Here is a 9960-nt window from a genome sequence, read left to right as displayed (position 1 = left end):
AAAAACATGTCCCCTTTACATATAGGACACAGATGTGATTTTACAGTGTTATGACAATATTAATTACATATGGTTACATTCATAAATCACCACTTTACTCAAATTCCTTTTAGTTCAGTTCAAACCGCTGAGCCTTCTGCTAATGAGTGCTGATAATCCTGATAGGTAGGTTGTTTGTGACACACGTCTTTCTCTCTCTGAGAGGCGAGTCCGGTGGAGGGATACATGGTAACCAAGAGGCTGGTTTCTTTGAGAGGCGTACCCTGGAGACCTGGGGGTTAACATCTGTGTTGAGGTGGGCTCTTATAAACCCCACCCCCAATTAACCCATACAGCCGCCCCCCGTTACTGGCAATCTGTTTCCATGGAAACACCTCTGGCGCAGCCTCAGTGTGCACGGGGGTGTTTGTTACAGTTATACCCACATTGTAAGCTGAGTGAACTGTAGATTCAGTACCCACCAGAATAACATCCTCCTTCAATCAAATTCATTGGATGATTGTCAGTGCCTTAGGTTGGATTCCCAATGATCCACCTCTGCAATTTTGTTATATGCATTCTTCCCCTGATCTAATGACCTAATTAGAGATTCCTTTAGCAATTACTCTGGCTTTAAACACATTCGATTACCTTGTTAGGGATATCAGGACAGTTTTTTTATGGTGGGCAGATGTGTTGGTTCATCCATAACATTCAGAGTGAATAAGAAAACACAGAAAGCTGTACTGAATTTCCAAAGAACCCCCATTGTTAAGTATCGTCTCTGTGGCAGATAGGACAGGCACAGACAGCATTTATCACCCTAGCAGTCGGTCTGTCTGTCTATGTGTTCAGTCATCTCCCTGGGCTTTCAGACCAGTCCCTTCTCAGTGCTCAGAAATCACACAGATTATTACTAATTCATTTTCTCTCTTCCTCTTACTTTAAGCCTATTGTCCATTTATGTACCATAATCAGCCAGGGCATGCTCTTTGCACCTCAACTACATAATTATCGCTGAAGGTGAGGACATTCACTACTTTAAGAGGTCATATTACTGCATGGTCCTGTATGGCTCAGTTGGTCTAGCAGAGGCTTGCACTGCCAGGGTTGTGGGATTGATTCCCGGGGCCATCCATATTTAAAATGTATGCACGCATGAATGTAAGTTGCTTTGGATAAAAGAGTCTGCTAAAATGGCATATACAGTATATACTGAGTGTACAAAATATTAGGAACACCTTCCTAATATTGAGTTGCACCCCCCCTTTTACCCTCAGAACAGCCTCAATTCGTCTGGGCATGGACTCTACAAGGTGTCAAAAGCGTTCCACAGGGATGCTGGCCCATGTTGACTCCAATGCTTCCCACAGTTGTGTCAAGTTGACTGGATGTTCTTTGGGTGGTGGACCATTCTTGATACACACAGGAAACTGTTGGGCATGAAAAACACAGCAGCGCTGCCATTCTTGACACACTCAACCCTGTGTGCCTAGCACCTTGTCAAAGATACTTAAATATTGTTTCTCATCCATTCACCCTCTGATTGGCACACATACACAATCCATGTCTTAATTGTCTCAAAGGCTTATAAATCCTTCTCTAACCTGTCTCCTCCCCTTCATCTACACTGATTGAAGTGACATCAATAAGGTATCATAGCGTTCACCTGGATTCACCTCGTCAGTCTGTCATGGAAAGAGCAAGTGTTCGTTATGTTTTATACAGCCAGTGTATATATAGGGCCTTCAGAAAGTATTCACACCCTTTCACATTTTCCACATTTTGTTGTGTTACAGCCTGATTTTAAAATCTATTAAATGTATGTTTTTGTCACTGGCCTACACACAATAACCCATAATGTCAAAGTGAAAATATTATTTTCAAAATTTGTACAAATTAATAAAAAATGAAAAGCTGAAATGTCTGGAGTCAAGAACTATTCAATCCCTTTGCTATGGCAAGTCTAAATAAGTTCACGAGTAAACATTGGCTTAACAAGTCAAAATAATTTGCATGGACTCACTGTGTGCAATAATAGTGTTTAACATGTTTTTTGAATGACTACCTCATCTCTGTACCCCACACATACAATTATCTGTAAAGGTCCCTAAGTTGAGCAGTGAATTTCAAACACAGATTCAACCACAAAGACCAGGGAGGGTTTCCAATGCCTCACAAAGAAGGGCACCTATGTGTAGATGGGTAACAATAAAAAAAAGCTAACATTGAATATTATTTTCCGGATGGTGAAGTTATTAATTACACTTTGGATGGTGTATCAGTACATCCAGTCACTACAAAGAGACAGGCGTCCTTCCTAACTCAGTTGCCGGAGAGGAAGGCAACCGGTCAGAGTTTTCATCATGAAGCCAGTGTTAGAGTTTAATAGCTGTGATAACTGAAGATGGATCAACAAGATTGTAGTTACTCGACAATACTAACCTAATTGACAGAGTGAAAACAAGGAAGCCTGTAGAGAATAAAAACATTCCAAAACATTTTCAGCCACACCCGTTGCTGACAGATGTAAAAATGGAGCACACGGCAATGCAATCTCCATAGACAAACATTGGCAGTAGAATGGCCTTACTGAAGAGCTGGCACCATCATAGGATGCCGCCTTTCCAACATGTCAGTTTGTCAAATGTATGCAACTCTAAGTGCTGTTATTTTGAAGTGGAAATGTCTAGGAGCAACAACGGGTTAGCTGTGAATTGGTAGGCCACACAAGCTCACAGAACGGGACCGCCGAGTGCTGAAGCGCGTAGTGGGTAAAAATCGTCTGTCCCCAGTTGCAACACTCACTACCGATTTCTAAACTGCCTCTGGAAGCAACATCAGCACAAGAGCTGTTCATCGGGAGCTTCATGAAATGGGAGTCCGTGGCCGAGCAGCCACACACAAGCTTAAAACCACCATGTGCAATGTGTCGGCTGGAGTGGTGTGAAGCTTGCTGCCACTGGAGCAGTGGAAACGCATTCTCTGGATTGATGAATCACACTTCACCATCTTGCAGTCTGACGGATGATTCTGGGTTTAGCGGATGGCAGGACAATGCTATCAGCCACAATGCATAGTGCCAACTGTAAAGTTGGGTGGAGGAGGAATAATGGTCTGGGACTGTTTTTCATGGTTCAGGCTCAGCCCCTTAGTTCCAGTGAAGGGAAATATTAATGCTACAGCATACAATGACATTCCAAATGATTCTGTGCTTCCAACTTTGTGGTAACAGTTTGAGGAAAGCCCTTTCCTGTTTCAGCATGACAATTCCGCCGTGCACAAAGCGAAGTCCATACAGAAACCGTTTATCAAGATTGGTGTGGAAGAAATTGACTGGCCTGCACAGATCCCTGACCTCAACCCTAATGAACTGCTTTGTGATGAATTGGAACACTGACTTCGAGCCGGGCCTAATCACCCAACATCACTGCCCAACCTCACTAATGCTCTTGTGGCTGAATGGAAGTCCCCGCAGCAGTGTTTCAGCATCTAGTGGAAAGCCTTTCCAGAAGAGTGGAGGCTGTTCTAGCAGCAAAGGGGGAACCGATTCCATATTAATGCCCATGATTTTGGAATGAGACTTTTGAGGAGAAGGCTTCCACATACTTTTGGTTATGTTGTGTATGTCGGAGCTAAGCACAGCCAAAGTCCTAGAGGAAAACCTGGTTCAGTCTACTTTCCAACAGACACTGGGAGATGAATTCACGTTTCAGCAGGACAATAACCTAAAACACAAGGTCAAATATACACTGGAGTTTCTTACCAAGAAGAGTGAATGTCTACCTGTGGCTGAGCTACAGTTTTGACTTAACTCTAGTTGAAAATATATGGCAAGACCTGAAAAGGATTGTCTAGCAAAGATCAACAACCGATTTGACAGAGTTTGAAGAATTTTGAAAATAATAATGGGCAAATGTTGCACAATCCCGGTGTGGAAAGCTCTTAGATACCCAGAAAGACTCACAGCTGTAATCACTGCCAAAGGTGTTTCTACAAATTATTGACTCAGGGGTGTGAATAGTTATGTAAATGAGATATTTCTGTATTTAATTTTCAATACATTTTAACATTTCTAAAAATTGTCATTAAGGGCTATTGTGTGTAGATGGTTGAAAAAACAACAACATATCTCTCCTCTGTCCATGTCCCTGTTATAGACAACAGCTTTATATGGAAAATTACTGAAATATCCTCTAATTGTTATAACCGACAATAACTTTGCAACAAGATTCTAGTTGGACATAGCTATTATTAATTGTAATAGCTATGTTTACAGGTAGTAGGAGGAGACTTGTGTGTGATGAGACACAGTCTATAGGAGAAGAATCATCCTCAGAGATACGAGTCCTCCAATCCTGATGAGCAACTCAAGTCCTTGTAGCATCATGTGAAGATGTGAAGGCTTCACATCAAAGTCTTGTGTGCATGCATGTGTGTTTACTCCTCTGGGGCGGCACATTGAGGAGGAGGCAGCAGAGCACATCTGTACAGTCAGATGTCTCGTTGCCTACACTGATTATTCTTATTATTTAATACTAACTCTTTCCTCATCTTTTACTCCATAATCAAAGAAAGGAGAGAGGGGTACTTAATGAAGAGTATTATGAAGAGTGACAGAGAAACAGCTGCTCCAGCCAAGAACTAAAACCCCCTTCACACAAGAGTTTATATAGCATTATCACACAAATATTCACTAGACTAAAATGAAACTCATACAGTAAATTAAAAATTAATATGTGTCCTAAAGCATTTCTGCTTCACAAAAGGGCGGCCTGACAACCTTGATATTCATTTTGAAGTGCGTTTACACACTTCACACATGTCACGCCCTGGTCTTAGTATTTTTGTGTTTTCTATATTTATTTGGTCAGGCCAGGGTGTGACATGGGTTTATTTTGTGTTGTGTTTATGTATGGGGGTTTTTCGTAGGTTTTGGGATTGTGGCTTAGTGGGGTGTTCTAGCATAGTCTATGGCTGCCTGAGGCGGTTCTCAATCAGAGTCAGGTGATTATCGTTGTCTCTGATTGGGAACCATATTTAGGTAGCCCGGGTTTCACTGTGTGTTTGTGGGTGATTGTTCCTGTCTCTGTGTTTGTTGTCACAGAATAGGCTCAGTCACTTTGGTTTTTATTTTTTCCTTGTTTTGGAAGAGAAGAGAACGAGCGCCATTCTCCTTGCGGAGATGGTGCTAAATACATCAACACGGTCGGTCCCTGGGATTGGGCTGGCCAACACGATTCGGTTTGCTTGGAAGGAAAAGGAGTTGGAGCCTTTAGGACGTGAAACTTTTGGAAGGATAATATTGATGGGGATTCTAAAGCTGACGGTGAAGGACGTGTTTTGTTTCCAAGGCAACTCGTTGGAGGGAGCATACGACGTGGCACTATATACAGAGGAGAAACACGATGATATCCTGAGAAGGGCAAGAGCAGTGGGAGGTGAGAGGCCGATGAGCCACTATGAAATAACAAGCCTGGCGAAGAACAACTTTAGGGTTGTAACTGTCAACATTTACAACCCATACGTTAAGGACGAAGAGGTGAGGGCCTTTCTGGGGAGATACATGGATAACGTCTCCTCAGCAAGGCACCTCAAAGACTCCCTTGGGTTTTGGAATGGGAGGAGAGGCTTCCAGGCCCTCCTCAGGGAGGACCCAAAGGGACATGGTGGCTACCTCCATCCTCCTGCTATGTTCTCCCTAGGGGCTGACAGGGGGACGTTGTTTTATGCACGTCAGCCCCCATTTTGCAGGCGCTGTATGGCCTACGGCCACATATTCGCCTCGTGCAGCACAAGAAAATGCCGATTTTGTGGATCTGAGGAACACGAGGCGAGGGATTGTGACAAGCCTAAGGCGTGCCACGGGTGTGGCTCGTCTGCACACCTGTGGCGTGGGTGCCCGGCTCGTCAGAGGTCATATGCGTCTGCGGCTGGTGGGGGAGCAGGAGCGGGGGATGGGGGAAGAAGAGGAGCGGAAGGAAGCACGCCTCATGACCAGAGTACAGGTCCAGAGGGGAAGGCCGCAAGGAAGGAGGAGGAGCAAGAAGCGGCGGATGGAAGAGAGAAGGAAACAGAAGGCACGGGAGTAGGAGAACCAGGAAAAGCGGCGGAAGAAGGCAACCGAGTGGAGAAGCATGAGAGAGAAGAAAGCGATGGAGGAGTGTTGGAGAAGAAGACGGTGGAAGAGCAAGTGGACTGGGGGGAAAGTGCCCTGGTGGAAGAGATGAGGGGTATGGTGGAGGAGCTGGCGGGGGGGAGGGTGGTATCTCTCCACTGCCGCCATCACCAAAGAAGAGAATGAAGAGGAGGGTGCGATTGGCCGACAGTGAGAGGGAGGGGATGGCCAAGAGAGTGATGGGGGTGGGAGAAACCTCTGGGTTGCTGCTGGTTTCCCCAGGCCCTCAACTTCTGTTGGGTGGGGACACACCTAACAAGACTCAAGACTGGGTACAGGAGGAGGTGGGGAGTTTTTTTGTTTGGGGACTCAGCCTCCCCGATTTTTTTCCAAACCAGCTGCAGCACTGGGGAGGGGGAGGAGTGTGGGGATAGACCCAGGGTGCAGGGCACCCCGGAGCCAAACACTATTCCTGCATCCTGGGTTGATGAGATGGAGGAAGAGGGGGGGATGTCGGGAGTACAGATGGTGTTCTCACCGGTAGATATGGAGCAGGGGAGCATCGGGTGAGTCTCCTGTTTTTGTTTTTTTCTGTCTGGGTTTAGAATTTGAGTGTATTACATGATTTTATTTTATTTTTTCATGGCATCTAATTTTACTTTTGTTAGTTTAAATGTAAGGGGTTTAAGGGATTTTGTTAAGAGGAGGGCGGTTTTTAGTTATTTGGAGGTTGTGGGGTTTGATTTTTGTTTTTTACAGGAGGTTCACCTGAGGGATGGAGGGGATGTTAGTAAGTTTAAGAGGGAGTGGGACAAGGGGGAGTCGGTTTGGGGTATTGGGGGTGCACTCATCGGGGTAGGGATTTTGTGTGGGCACAGGGAGGTAAAAGTGGAGGATTCTTTTGTGGTAATGCAGGGGAGGGTTATAGGGGTGGATGTCACAATAAGGGATTGTAAATTTAGATTAGTGGTGGTGTATGGGCCACAGGTGGTGGCAGACAGGAGGGAGATGGTGGACTGTCTGACGCCCTGTGTGTCACAAATAGGAAATTAGTGATAGGGGGATTTTAATACAGATTTAGGAATAGGGGGATAGCAGTGCAGGCGCCATTACCAGGCTAATGGCTTGCCATGGTCTGGTTGATGGTGGTCTGCACACTACTCCGAAAATGGCCGGTCCTACATGGCGCAACTCCAGGGGGGTTGAGCGGAGGCTCGACTATATTTTTGTACCCAGGTCTTTGGGTAAGTTGTCTGGGCGGCTGTTGCCTGTTTTCTTTTCGGATCACGACGGGGTGCTCCTGCAGGTGGGGTCGCCAGTCTGCCTCTTTGGTAGGGGGTACTGGAAGTTAGATCGGGATGTGCTCGAGGAGCAGGCTTTTGTTGACGGGTTTTATGGTTTCTTTTGGAGGCTTGAAGGCCTCCGGTCCATGTGCGAGGGGGTGTTAGAGTGGTGGGAATTAGTTAAGGTGAGGATTAGGGCTTTTATAATAAGGTATTGCAAGAGGAAAAAAGGGAGGAGAGGAGGGAGGTGGATCGTATCCAAAAGTTAATTGAACTCGAGTACGAGGCAGGCAACCTCGGCGGGTCGTTTGACTGGGAGAGATCCGCAACCCTAAAGGCGCAGCTCAGGGAGTTGCAGGAGCGGAAGGCTCGAGCTTTCCTGGAGCGTGCGCATAGTGGCTTTCTAGAACACAATGAGACTTGTTCTGCTATGTTCTTTAAGTCGGTTAGGGCCAGACAGAGTAGGAAGGTAATGCATGGCGTTAGGGAAGAAAATGGTAGTATAGTTAGAGAACCAGAGGATATGGTCAGGGTGACAACTGATCATTTCCAAGGTTTATTTAAGGAAAGGGAAATAGATGTAGAGCAGGGAAATGTGTTTTTAGAACACTTGTCCAGGCGGTTGCCGGAGGACATTAGAGAAGTGATGGAGGCCCAGATCTCACTAGAAGAGGTTGAGAGCGCTCTTAGGAGGATGGGAAAAGGGAAGGTGCCTGGGATGGATGGGCTGCCGGCTGAGTTTTATCTCAAGTTTTGGGGTATACTTGGACCAGTGGTCCTCGAAGTCTTGAAGGCCATCCTTGAGACGGGGGGTCCCGGGGGGATCAATGGCTGTTGGTGTGCTGTCACTTTTATATAAGAAGGGGGAAGTAACAGACCTTGGCAACTGGCGGCCGTTGACCATGCTGTGTGTAGATTACAAGCTACTTGCAAAGGTTTTAGCAGACCGGTTGCGCACAGCCCTTCCCTACGTCGTCCATGAGGATCAGACGTGCGGGGTAGAGGGCCGCTCTATTAGATGGAACCTACAGTTAATCAGGGACTCCATCGCTTGGGTTGAAGATAGAGGACTGCCTTTAATGGTAGCAGCGCTAGATCAGGCGAAAGCCTTTGATCGCGTGAATAGATCCTTTTTATTCAGAGTGTTAGGTCGATTAGGATTTGGGGAGAAGTTCATAGGATGGATTCGTACATTATATGTCGGAGCGGGGTGCCGAGTTAGTGTAAATAGTCACTTGGGTGACGTTTTTGACCTCTCGTCTGGGGTCAGGCAGGGGTGCCCATTCTCGGCTCTCCTCTTCGTTCTGTACATGGAGCCTCTGGGGGCTGCCATTAGGGCAGACACAGGGGTGGTAGGCTTGTTGATCCCTGGAAGTGGTGGGCTGCGTGTTAAGATGACGCAGTACGCCGACGACACTTCCTTGCTGCTGTGCAAGGACTCGTGCCTGACAAGGTCCCTTGCCATCTTTGGGGATTTCACCCGAGCGTCGGGAGCGGTTCTGAACCATGCAAAGTCTTCCGTCAAGTTTTTCGGTAGATGGCGCGGTAGAACAGATGTGCCTGGGGGTTATCTCTCTGTGAGGGGGCCCTGAGGATTCTCGGGGTCCATTTTGAGACCTCCGGCTCAGCGACGCTAAACTGGAACATGCGTATCGCAGTGGTACAGAGGAAGCTAGCAATGTGGAAGGCTAGGTATTTGTCTTTTATGGGCAAAGTCCTGGTCCTAAAGGTGGATGTGTTGCCGTCTCTTTTGTATTTGGCGTACATCTACCCATTGCCGGCTTGTCTGAGGAGGCCTCTAGTGAGGCTTGTGTTTCAGTTCATGTGGAGTAGCAGGTGCGAGTGGGTCGCCAGGGCACGCATGCTCTGTCCCATCGGGGAGGGAGGTAGGGGGGTACCACATTTCCCCCCCAAGCTGGACACAATTTGTGTTTCTTTCTTGTTAACGGAGCTTGCTCATCCAGTGATACACCCGTCCGGTTACCTCCTGCGGGTGTTCTTCTCGTATCAGGCGAGAAGCGTAATGGTGTGGTCTAACACGGGTCCTCGGGTGGAACAGCTGCCGTGGCACTTTGGTCATGCGGCCAAGTGGCTGCGTGTGCACCCTGAGGTTGAAGTTGCCCGAGTAGGTTTAGATCACAGGCACCTGTACGAGGAGGTCAGAGTGGCAGGGAGTCCGGCGCCTGTAGTGGGCATCTTGGAAGTGGTCTGGGAGGGAGTGCAGGCGTGTGGTCTGGACAACAGGCTCAAGGACCTGAATTGGTTGAGTTCCATCATGTACCGGTATAGTTTGGTGCAATCCCCCACCTGTCCAAGATCCTCTTGTGGCAGGGAGGAGACTGTGCGCCATGTCTTTTGGGACTGTGCCTTTGCCGGAGTAGTATGGGCTAGGGCACGGGTGTTGTTAGGTTTGGTAAGGGGGGATTTTGTATTGACGTGGGCCAGGTTAGAGAGAGGTGTAGGGAGGGCGAGAGGGACGGATAGGGACAGGTTTCTGCTCTGGCTTCTCATGAGTCTCTTTAAACGGGGGCTGTGGGAAGCCAGGCAGAACATGGTGAAGACAGGGAGAGATTGGGGGTG

Source organism: Oncorhynchus tshawytscha, linkage group LG30, assembly GCF_018296145.1.
Source record: "Oncorhynchus tshawytscha isolate Ot180627B linkage group LG30, Otsh_v2.0, whole genome shotgun sequence".
Classification (NCBI taxonomy): Eukaryota; Metazoa; Chordata; class Actinopteri; order Salmoniformes; family Salmonidae; genus Oncorhynchus; species Oncorhynchus tshawytscha.
The sequence above is the reverse complement of the archived record's forward strand: the minus strand, read 5'-3'. Positions refer to the sequence as shown.